A 12615-nucleotide genomic window follows, 5' to 3' on the forward strand; every position below is an offset into this window, starting at 1 on the left:
TATTATTATTATTATTTATTTCTTAGCTGACGCACTTATCCAGGGCGACTTACAATTGTTACAATATATCACATTATTTTTACATACAATTACCCATTTATACAGTTGGGTTTTTTTACTGGAGCAATCTAGGTAAAGTACTCAAGGGTACAGCAGCAGTGTCCCCCACCTGGGATTGAACCCACGACCCTCCGGTCAAGAGTCCAGAGCCCTAACCACTACTCCACACTCGTTTCACACGAGTTATGTATCGTTTCACACGGGTTATGTATCGTTTCAGACGGGTTATGTATCGTTTCAGACGGGTTATGTATCGTTTCACACGGGTTATGTATCGTTTCAGACGGGTTATGTATCGTTTCAGACGGGTTTACACCTCTTGCAGGTTCAAGAATCCTAAAATAAACTTCAGTTTAAACACATGTTTACACTAAGTCTGAAGTTTAGGCCTACATTTCTTTAGTATTTTTGAAATTCTGCACTATTAAGAGTTTCATAGTTTTGGAAAATGGGGGACGATGATCCTGCCTTTGCATATAGCCTACAGACTACACCTATACTGAAGCAGGTGATAATATTTCGTTCACTAAGTTTCTTCAAATTTGTGTGCGGTCAATCCGATTTTAACCGACTTTCTTTTATTCGTTTATCTACTACAAGTAGATTAGTAGATTATTTTACTCCAATTATTATTTTATTGTGAGTTAGCTCTCTGGAAACCTTTGGTTCCAAATGTGACGTATTTGTGACGCCTACATCTCTGCCCAAAACAAAAGACATGATCCGAGGCAAGACCAAATACAGCGCGGCCTTTTCAGCAGCTCTGAGTCTGAAGTACCGCATCGAGGTCTTCCGAATGTATTCTATTACAATCTGATCATTGACGTGTTCTTCACAAACAATGCGATCAATTACGTTTATATGCTCTGACAGCGGAGAAATACATTTTAAAACGATATTGGGCGATATTGGTCGCTAAATGTAGACGTGGCGTATTACATGTTGGTTCATTTATTCTTGATACGATATTCATAGAACAGGTATTTCTGATGTAGAAAGTGAATCACCAGAGAAATGTGTAAAAAACAGAAACACAATCACCTCATCAAATTGATCAAATGCGAAAAAAGATTATGGGCAAGAGAAAGACACACACACACACACACACACACACACACACACACACACACACACACACACACACACACACACACACACACACACATATATATATATATATATATATATATATATATATATATATATATATACACAATACCGCAAATTCAAACATATAGGTCTGCAAATGTGTTTTAAAAAAAATACAAATACTGAAACAAGATTAGTAATTTTAGTACACTACATTTTGTATACAATTTACAATAATTTTTAAGCATTACAAAGCAATCCCCCTATGACTGGCATTAAAACGGATAAACGATTCCTTTATTTTGAATAAAAAACACACAATGCCATCGTGTATAAACACACATACCTATCCTCGTAGGCATAAAGAAACACATTTGCAGATATTTTAGGCAATATTCCAATGAAGTTTTATACATACATTTAGAATCAATAAAAACAATATTCCCCAACTTTCATTCACCAAGCGGCAGCAATAATACACATTTAAAAGGAACACTTATCAATTTCAAATCTAGAAATACCAACAGAAACAACACATTCCATGACAATCCTTTCGAGCAGAGCCTTTTCAATGTTTCTTTAAGAACGGATACATTCAGCAGTATTGCGTGTTTGTATGGGGGGTCATTTAAACGTGGCTCTGTTAAAAGTTTTGAATTGACGCTATAAAACGATTTATTTATTTATGTATGTATGTATGTATTTATTTACACCGTTTACAATGCGGTCCTAGAAACCAATCACAAACTAACACAATAAAACACGTATGCTTCAAACTGAAGATGTATTAATGTGGACTACAGGTGAAGCGCTGACAAGTTCTGGATCAATTTCCAAATACTGTCGGTCTGACAAAGGACAGTGTCGAAACTAACTCCCTCTGTCAAAAAACACGTTACACAATAGCAGCAACGCCGTGGATACACTTCCCACGGTACGGTTGGTCATCTCATGGAAACCCCATGGTTCTCCCATTGCTGTGCTGGTGTGGGACAGATTCACACACGCACTCGCGTCTCCTAACAGGTGTTTTAAGAGCTCGGTTCGGTAAAGTTTGGGGTCAGTGTCGTCACTTCACTAGTTTTTCCCCGTTTGTAATTATTTAAAATTAAATAAATCAAGTGATTATGCAAATAAAAAATAGTTACACGTGTGTCATTTGTTGTGCTTCCCTGGGCTTATTGGGTTTTTGACTTTTTTGACTTTTCTGAGGATGCAACATTGAAAATGGATAACTGCAAAGCATACGACATGGTTTATTTAGATTTCCAGAAAGCTTTTGACAAAGTCCCGCATAAAAGATTAATTCTCAAACTGAACGCAGCAGGGATTCAAGGAAATGCATGCACATGGATTAGGGAGTGACTAACATGTAGAAAACAGAAAGTACTGATTAGAGGAGAAACCTCAAAATGGAGCGAGGTAACCAGTGGAGTACCACAGGGATCAGTATTAGGTCCTCTGCTATTCCTAATCTACATTAATGATTTAGATTCTGGTATAGTAAGCAAACTCGTTATATTTGCAGACGACACAAAAATAGGAGGAGTGGCAAACACTGTTGAAGCAGCAAAGGTCATTCAAAATGATCTAGACAGCATTCAGAACTGGGCAGACACATGGCAAATGACATTTAATAGAGAAAAGTGTAAGGTACTGCACGCAGACAATAAAAATGTTCATTATAAATATCATATGGGAGATACTGAAATTGAAGAAGGGAACTATGAAAAAGACCTAGGAGTTCATGTTGACTCAGAAATGTCTTCATCTAGACAATGTGGGGAAGCTATAAAAAAGGCCAACAAGATGCTAGGATATATTGTGAGAAGTGTTGAATTTAAATCAAGGGAAGTAATGTTAAAACTTTACAATGCATTAGTAAGACCTCACCTAGAATATTGTGTTCAGTTCTGGTCACCTTGTTACAAAAAGGATATTGCTGCTCTAGAAAGAGTGCAAAGAAGAGAAACCAGAATTATCCCGGGTTTAAAAGGCATGTCGTATGCAGACAGGCTAAAAGAATGGAATCTATTCAGTCTTGAACAAAGAAGACTACGCTGCGATCTGAATCAAACATTCAAAATCCTAAAAGGTATAGACAATGTCGACCCAGGGGACTTTTTTGACCTGAAAAAGAAACAAGGACCAGGGGTCACAAATGGAGATTAGATAAAGGGGCATTCAGAACAGAAAATAGGAGGCACTTTTTTGCACAGAGAATTGTGAGGGTCTGGAACCAACTCCCCAGTAATGTTGTTGAAGCTGACACCCTGGGATGATTCAAGAAGCTGCTTGATGAGATTCTAGGATCAATAAGATACTAACAACCCGCCACGGCTGCACATTCTTAAGCAGAGCTACCACAAAGAGGATCATGAGGTACATTAGCAGACACAACAGCATGGAATGAGACAGGGCAACGAATAGCTCAATGAGCATTAGATAAGAGGCTTTTAATATTAGCAAAGCAAATGAGGTGTCATGGTAAAGTATTTAAAATGAGGGATTTACAGCATGTGGAATAACTGTTTAAAGACCTGTAAGAATGTAGGACAGAGAGACACCCCCACATATCAACAGGATGCTCCCAAGCAAACTTCTTCACAATTTAATGAGTGGTTTTCCAGACATATGCAAACATGTTACTGTGACATACAGGTGGCTGGATGAACGGACAGGCAAGCACCCTCCTATATGACCAGAATCTGACAGTATCAATAACTTATGCTAAATAATGTTCATACCAAGTTTCATGACAATTGAACAAGCGATTCTCCCTATATATGCAAAATGTGTAGCATACAGATGGACGTGCCCATATATGCACAGAATTTGATATTCCCAGTACATCTTGCCACATAATTTTAATACGAGTTGCATCACAAGTTTCATCACAGCTTTCGGGTATTGCACCTGTGCCGAAACACGCCTCTCCATCAGGGAAATACTTCAGCTCTATTTATGAGGAAAAGAAACCCAGATAAATTTGCATCTCATAACATTTGAAAGAATTTGACAATGACAACAAAGTGTGGTGTCACAACCACACAGTCTTGTTGAAAGCACATGGTTATGAAAGATCAGATACTTTGTATATCATTCTCTGTTTCATTCGTCACATCCAAATGGCCTCCTCTCGTTTGTAAACTTTCTTATGTTCTATTATGGATTTCCTAAGAAAAAGTTAGTATAAGCTTAGCAAGGTATAATAAAGCATGGTAAAGCACAGAGAGGTATGGTAAAGCATGATGAACTATGGTAAATGATTAAATGATATTAACCATGGGTAAAGCTGAAAAATGTATAAGGTTTAGGGCTCCTTATGCACTGATCATGTCTGTTAGACATGCTGGACATACAGTCATACAGTCAGGGGAGCTGACCTGGCTGTGTCTTCGACTGGCTGGGGATCGGGGGACGCACACTGACCTTCAGTCCCAGAAGGGGAATGGCTGCAGTGAGGGAACAGAAGTGGACATTCTGAATTGAGGGGAAATCAGGGGTAAAGTAAGAGTAATTTTCCTGTACACAAGACTTCTGAAAACGTCATACAGTATGTGATGATGCTGTAGACAATCTTTTTTAGAGAAGTCTTTACAACCAGGAGCAACCCAGCCATTCGGATCCTGCTGACATCATAGCCACTACTTCCCTGTCAGACTGTGTGGAGCTGAACCTCAAGCTGACCACAGGAGGAATTGAGCTGAACTCATCGCATTACATTGACCTGAAAAGGGACTCCTAATTCTGAACTCATCGCATTACATTGACCTGAAAAGGGACTCCTAATTCTGAACTCATCGCATTACATTGACCTGAAAAGGGACTCCTAATTCTGAACTCATCGCATTACATTGACCTGAAAAGGGACTCCTAATTCTGAACTCATCGCATTACATTGACCTGAAAAGGGACTCCTAATTCTGAACTCATCGCATTACATTGACCTGAAAAGGGACTCCTAATTCTGAACTCATCGCATTACATTGACCTGAAAAGGGACTCCTAATTCTGAACTCATCGCATTACATTGACCTGAAAAGGGACTCCTAATTCTGAACTCATCGCATTACATTGACCTGAAAAGGGACTCCTAATTCTGAACTCATCGCATTACATTGACCTGAAAAGGGACTCCTAATTCTGGACTCATCGCATTACATTGACCTGAAAAGGGACTCCTAATTCTGAACTTTTCAGGCCAGCTGACAGAACATCAGGTATACTTACCAAAAGAACAAACTTACCATGTACCTTCCAAAAGGATTTTTACATCAGTTTAAAAGTACATTTTGGATTTTAAACAGTTTCCATCCCTTTATTAGATGAACTGTTATATTAAGGTTATATAATGCACTGGTGAGGCCGCACTTAGAGTTCCACACAAAAGGACTTTGCAGTCCTCGAGACAGTCCAGAAGAGCAAGCAGACTAATCCCAGGGATTAAAGAAATGAGCCATGAAGATCGGAACTGAATCTGTTTAGCCTGGAACAAAGATGTCTTACAAGTTGATGATGTTAACCCTAGCCAATACTTTAAGCACAGTACAGAAACCAGGAATAGAAGACACAGCTGGAAATAATGTGACTTGGGACAGAGAGCAGGAGGCCCTTTTTCACACAGAGAGGAGTGAGGGTCTGGAATGGGCACTTAGTCATATTGTTGAAGTAGAATCACTGGGATCCTTTACGACCCAGCTTGAAGTTAATTTTTTATTTTTTATAAATGTATTGGTCGCCAATTATTTTTATTGTTTTCTGCCCAATTTAGTAACTGTCCAATTATTTTTAGGTTCAGCCCACCGCTACCACCCCCGCATTGACTCAGGAAGGCGAAGATGAACACACGCTGTCCTCCGAAGCGTGTGCCGTCAGCCGACTGCTTCTTTTCACACTGCAGACTCACCATGCAGCCACCCAGATCTACTGCATCAGAGGACAATGCAGCCCTGGGCAGCTTACAGGCGAGCCCACAGGCTCCCGGCCAGACCACAGAGGTCGCTGGTGTGCGGTGAGCTGAGGACACCCTGGATGACCTAGCCCTCTCTCGGCCAATTGAGTGCCGCCCCCTGGGAGCGCCCATCCTCGGTTGACAAAGGAATAGCCTGGACTCGAACCGGTGACATACAGACTATAGCACACATCCTGCACTCCACGCGGAGCGCCTTTACTGGATGCGCCACTCGGGAGACCCTTGGGTTGACTTTTTGAGATTAATCAGCTACTACTAGGAATCAGAGGAGCTCTGAATGCCTGAATGGGCACCTCTCGTTCATAAACGTTCTTACGTTCTCATATCTGAAGCAAATGCAAGTGTTATTGTTTGCTTTTGAATATCTGAATTATTAGATGTTTGAAACAATACAATTCTGAATATTTACCACAGGAACCTGTTTAAAATCCCCCCAAGGGACTAACAAATACAAAAAAAAGGCAAACTTACTCTGTGGAGTGAAAATCAGCAATATAGACAATTCAGATACTACAACGTTTAATAAGATATATTATTGATGCCAGAGTCTGAGTATCAAACCAAAAATATAGACTTGAGTCAATTGTCAGTTTTATAGACTAGAACATAAAAATGTAAGATAATTAAATGCAAAACTGCAAGTGTGACACGCAGATGAACAGACGCCCACCTGTTTCCTTAGACTCTGATGCTCTCAATTACTTACAGTAAATAATGCTATACCAGGTTTCATGACCCACATATGGAGAAATGTAGGACTCAGCGGGTTCTGTTTCAATAATAATCTGCTCCAATAAAAGGACGGAAATAGCTGTCATGCTTTTACATGTATCTTTCCTTGAAGGTAATATTTATTTTCCAGTTTGAGCTTGTGTACTTTCAGTTCTTCCTGGCTGCTTTTCAGGTGAATTTGAGTGTTCATGTTGCCGTGACGACCAGCTTCTTAGCTCCAGGCACTTCTTGTTAACTGGGCCTACTCTCCCTGCCGTCCTGTGTGTGCTGGTGCTCACAGGCCTGCACACATTCCCAATGGAAAGGGCAGGACAGTTTCAAGCAGTTGTAAAAGTAGGGTTTAAACCAAACTCATTATTTGCATTCTTTCATGAACCTTTGAGAACTTCAAAGTGTATTTTTTTCCTGGTTCATCAAACACCGTAATGATTTAATAAAACATAACATAAGAAATGCACTAAATGAGATTCAGCCTATCAATGTCCGTTTGGTTCCTAGTAGCTGATTGATCTTGTCTTAAAGGATCCCAATGATTCAGCATCGACAATGTGACTATGTAACCCATTTCATCCCCTCACCACTCTCTGTGTCAAGACATGTCTCCTACCCACCGTCCATGTCTATTTTCCAACTGTGTCCTCTAATCCAACTTTCTGTGCTGGCTAGGGATACTGCTGGGGTGACCTAGGACGTGCAAGTATAACAGATCTCCTGAGAGTAAGGCATGGCAGCTGAGAGCTGCCTTTAACCTGATATTGTTCCAGGTGTTCCAGAATGAGAATCCATGTTGTTTCTTTCAAAACCGCACATTTGAAACCTACGTTGCAAAGTACAAAACAGATTAAAGGAATTCTTTTTTTACATTGGAGCTGTTAACCAAAAAAAACAGGATACAAAGAACAATGAACCTGAAGGCAAGTCAGTGACTTCGTTTCCTGGCTTTGAAATGAGGGACATTACCTTAGGATCACCTTGATACATGTGGACACCTGAACGGGAATTCCTGGAAGTGATGTCATCCATATATTTATTACCACATCTCCTTCCTGTAGGCTCAAAATTGGGGAAGTTATAGTAGGTGACACCAGGGCTAATAATGCTCCTTGAAAAAAGCCTAATGCCAGTTCTGTGATGCTGTTAAAAATCTACTTCACCAGGCCAAGATGGAGACAAATGATAACATAATCAAAAAAGAACAGAATCAAACGATGACATAATCAAAAAAGAACAGAATCAAATGATAACATAATCAAAAAAGAACAGAATCAAATGATGACATAATCAAAAAAGAACAGAATCAAATGATGACATAATCAAAAAAGAACAGAATCAAATGATAACATAATCAAAAAAGAACAGAATCAAAAAAGAACAGTACGAATGAGAAGAGACTATTCGGCCCATCTATGCTTGTCCAGTTCCTAGTACCTAACTAAATCGAATCTTACAGGATCCCAATGATTCAGCATCACTAGTCCCCTCAGCACTCTGTGAAGAAGTGTCCCCTGCCCTCTGCCCGGAGTCCACTTCAATTCTAACTCCTCTGGTCCTGGCTTCTGTGCAAAGCTGTTCTTTTTGTATCTGAGAGACCAGAATTGAACACAGTATTCAAAGTGTGGTCTCACCAGTGCATTGTACAGCCTCATCATAACCGCCTTAGATTTGTACAGCAGTTCTGAAGGTCAGTGGGGGTCCTCCAATCCCCAAGCCAATCATCGCCTCTTTACACCCTGGAGCTCCATAGTGGATGTGAGCTACTGCCCCCTGGAGGAAAAAGGCTAGCCCTGCAGGAGTCCACTTGCGTCCTCTATAGCTGTGTGAAGAGAAAAACCCCTACTGATTTTACCTCCCTAACCTAGCAAAAACTGTCAACTTCATAGAGGCAGAAACCTGCGCTGCCCTGACTGAATGACTCCCCTTGCACCATGCTGTACTCTTCATATGATATAGTCAGGCAGAGCTGAATTGTCAAATAGGTCGACTAGTTGCCACTGAATAAATCATGCATTGGATATCTGGTGCTCAGTTTGTGAACTTACTGCTTCGTGACACCTCCATGGCATTGCACTCTATTTGAAAACGGTTTATTTTTAACTATTTATAAACATTCTGAAATGTATGTTAATGGATTGCCATCTGAATCCACATGCTTCACAGTCACGTGATGTGTGATCAGTCCACTACCAGTTTCTGAGGCCGGCTGTCTCTTTGTATTCGACTTGTCATGTATTTGGTGCTACCCCTATCACATTTACATTTATTAATTCGCCATGTTTCTGTCCAAGTCTGTATTTCACACAAGCCGCCAGATGGCCACCGAACCACAGTGACTCACTGGCTGAATGTCAACTGGTGACCTAAGATGAAAATCTCCATTCGTGGAAGCAAGCAAAGATCCAAAGTTTGCAACCTGGAATTTTTTTAATATTTTTTTTTAAAGGTAAAAGCCCTGAGTGGCGGAGTGACATACCTGTTATTATAAAGACTAGCGTATTCAGCACCTGTGCACCACCTTCAGTGGAAGTACCAAGGGGAGAGATTGTGGGGAGACCCTGGCAGTGACTAAGCACCTGGATCTGCCACTTTCATGTTGCTTTTTTAATGACTGTCTTTGTGCAGTAAGGTGACCTCTTATGGGTGTTGGAGTGTACATTCAAACTTATTTGGGATAACTACTCTGTGCGTTGGACCTTCAAAAAAGAAAGAGTACTGTCTTTTTCTTACTGTATAAACTAACAGTTCAGCCCATGCCTACCGCAGCTTTTGAGCCTGTGCTCCACTTCGGTGTTCGCTACGCACTGCCCTGTTTGTGTGACTGCACGCGGTCCAGGCCAGGCTATCGGTCACGCTGCACCCTGGTGCGCTTCCCTGTACTGCTCTCCTGATTGCCTTCTGCAGCCACTCGAGCCTGTGTATCCACCCCGGTGTATGCTACGTGCTACCCCGGGTTGTGTTGAAATGCATGAGGGTGTTGCACCCTCGGTGCCTCGGTGCTTTGGTGCCCCAGCACTCCAGTACTCGGGCATTAAGCGCCCCCATTCAGTGCCCTCGCTGCTTTGGCACCTTGATACCCCAGTGCTCCACTGGTTTAACGCCTCCCCCTCCTCAATCTGTCTCTGAGCCCTTCGCAGAGCATTCCCCGCACTCAGGCTCCGATGCTCTCGAGACAGGCACAGGACATCTCGGACTTAAAGGACCAACTGGCCCAAGTCCTAGAGTATTTGAGCAAGGAGCAGGCTCTAACCCCTGCTCCAGCCCCAGCTCCACCATCACCGGTGGTCACCTGGGATGTTTCAGAGCCAGATGTCAGTGTGGCTGAGGAGGACCAGGACGCAATCTCAATTGCGGCCTCCTGTGAAGGTGGCTCCTTCCAGGCCCACCGAGAAGGCAGGGAGGATGGGGAAATTTCCCCGGGGCCCAACGCCCCGAAGGGGGAACTTTTTTTTTTTTTTTTTTTTTAAATATATATAACATATTTTAAAACAACTAGCCCTGCACAAGACTCTTTGTTCCCACCACCTCATTAAAAAGAAAAACGCCAGTACTGCACCCCGAGCCAATGTGCTTCTGTGGTGTAATGATTGTGTATCCAGGCGCTGTCAAACACTTCCTTTCACACAGTGATTTGAACTTTCGCATTTCATATTTTACTCAAACAACATGGTGCAGCAGTTTGTTAGAAAAATTGTATCGTGTAAAATAAATAAAGTACTTTCTTCAGCGGGTGGTAAACACAGTTAGAGAATGATCGGTTATATTGCTTAAAATACAAATATATTTACCAATACAGGCTATTAGTTAAGAGCAGAGATGAGTGATTTATTTTTGGCACGGGGATAAATAAAATAGTGTATAGCAACACCATTAAAATGTAGTTTATGCTAAAAATGTATGTTATTTGATGTTAAGTAAGCTTCCGATTAGTGACTATTACACGTGGAGTTTGTACAAAAAAAATATTCATTCACTTACCTAAAAAAGTTTGAATAATGTAAATAACTTAAACATAACTACTTTGAGAAAAAGTAAACTATCCTGCTGCAGATTTTAATGGAGATATTGAAACTTCTAGGCGTCGTTGACAGTTTCCTTCACATTATCAAAATAATGTATCGGTTGAAATGATATTCCTCAGACACTGCTAAGATTGCAAGTATCATTGCTTTGTTTAGAAGCTTGGTTTAGACTACAGTATACTACAAAGTCGAATGAATGTAGTACCATGGAGGCGGAGGGGGAGGGGGACATACCAATCCTTCCCTGGGGCCCATGACGGCTCTCGGTGGCCCTGGCTCCTTCCATCAGGAAGAGGAGGTGGGACAGGTCCAGGAGCTGACTCTTGGGACGGGTCCCGGCTCCGAGATAACCTCGGACGCTGAGCTTTTCCTTCTCCCATGCTCGATCATGGCGCTTATGGAGCGGGCCTCCAAGTTGCTACAGGTAGTTTGGGCGGCAGCGCACGAACCATGCCGATCGGTCTTTAAGGCACAAGCTCCCGTTCCCCGCCCCCAGCCCTTCCCAGTGTGCCCTGACTTTTTGGAAGAAGTACGGTCCACTTGGAACCACCCGGCCTTGGTGCCAAGCGTGCTAAAACGAGCAACCCCACTGGCTTCCTTAGAAGGTGCAGGGGCGCTGGTCTTGACGGAATTCACACCAGTGGACTCGACCATCACAGCCCTGGTGTGAGCCCCTCCAGCAGGGGGTTTACCTAAAGACCCTGCATGCCCTAATGGTCAATGCAGGGTAATGGAGACCCACTTAAAAAGACCTATGTGGCAGAAGCGCAGGACACGTGCCTGGCCAACATGGCAGGCCTCTTGATGGCGTACTTAGATGGCATACTGCAGTCGCCGCCTCTCCCTGAACCGATGGCTTCAGAGCTGTGTCTGTTTCCAAGCACGCTGCTCCAGCCTGGGATGCCTTGTAGTGGCTCGCAGGCAGCTTTTACAGTCCCAAGTGAGAGTCCCTGATGACTCGCCGATATCCAATGCTCCCACCGAGAACGTGAGGCAGGTAGCCTCAATGCTCCTTTCCCGTACTCTGGTATGGAAGAGAACAAGACGCTGGGACGGTCCTGATCCCCACTGCCCCGCATAATGACCTGAGGCACCGCCTTCAGGCTTCCGTGGCAGCTAACAGCCAGGCCCACCCACAACGACGGGAGGGCACCAGACGTGGGATCCCAATGCAACAGTGCTCCTGGAGACAGAATCAACACCGCCCCAGGTGGCCCCCGCAGCGCACTAAGCCTCAGCCTCAACAGCCCCAGCAGGGCCCCTGAAGGGCCTCAGACCCAACCTTTCACACAACACCAGCTACAGTATTGGCGCACTTGCACCTCAGACAATTGGGTGCTTGCCACCGTTCACACCAGTTACGCGCTTCAGTTCCGCACAGGTCCTCCTCCCTTTCGAGGGATCACGGTTACATCCGTAAGCGACCCTCTCCAGGTCTCGGCGCTCATACAAACCCCGCCTTCCTCCCTAAGGACTATTCATCTGTCATCGGTCAGGCCCTCTCAAAGCAGTGGTTGTTTCACTGGATTGTGGACACAGTTCTGACTGCATATACTGATGCCGGCCTACCCCCACCTCACTATCCGACATGTACTGTGGCTAGCTGGGCTACCCCGCATACTTTCACCAGGTTCTACCGACTTAATGTGGTAGAGCCAGATGCCTTCATTAGGCACAAGGGTCCTTGAGGTGGCACCCTCGCTACGGCTTTGGTGGTCATCTTTGAATTGAAAGGGAACGTTA

The sequence above is a fragment of the Acipenser ruthenus genome, chromosome 42 (genome assembly GCF_902713425.1).
Source record: "Acipenser ruthenus chromosome 42, fAciRut3.2 maternal haplotype, whole genome shotgun sequence".
NCBI lineage: Eukaryota > Metazoa > Chordata > Actinopteri > Acipenseriformes > Acipenseridae > Acipenser > Acipenser ruthenus.